We start from the raw sequence: 446 nt of genomic DNA on the forward strand, positions 1-446 counted from the left end.
GCTGGGGTGATGGTTTGTGACCCAGCAGCAGCTGTAGCAGCAGAGAAAGTGGTTGTGAGGGTGGTGGGGAGAGGAGGGACAGAGGCTGAGCTGGTGGTCGAGGACTTCTTGGTCAGCAAATTGAAAGCCTGAAACAAACAATACAATTGAAATAAAAATTCACACTATACCACAAGTAAAACAGATGATATGTCACATAATAAAAACACTTACCAGCTGTTGTTGAGGTGGGGCAAGGGTGATGGGTGGTGAAGAAAAGGGACAAGCAGTTGCAGCGGGCGTGGTAGCTGGAAGGCCGGTGGGAGTTGGGAGGACAGGTGCAGAGCCGGTAGGGAGGGCAGATGGGTCAGAGTGACTATCTGTGCTCTCATGCACAATCTGTAAAATGTAATATTCTTTTAAAAACAAATTCTTATAAAACTGCATTTAACTAGAGTTTTATCATT

The sequence above is a fragment of the Seriola dumerili genome, unplaced genomic scaffold, assembly GCF_002260705.1.
Source record: "Seriola dumerili isolate Sdu_G_001 unplaced genomic scaffold, Sdu_1.0 BDQW01001191.1, whole genome shotgun sequence".
In the NCBI taxonomy this organism is placed as follows: Eukaryota; Metazoa; Chordata; class Actinopteri; order Carangiformes; family Carangidae; genus Seriola; species Seriola dumerili.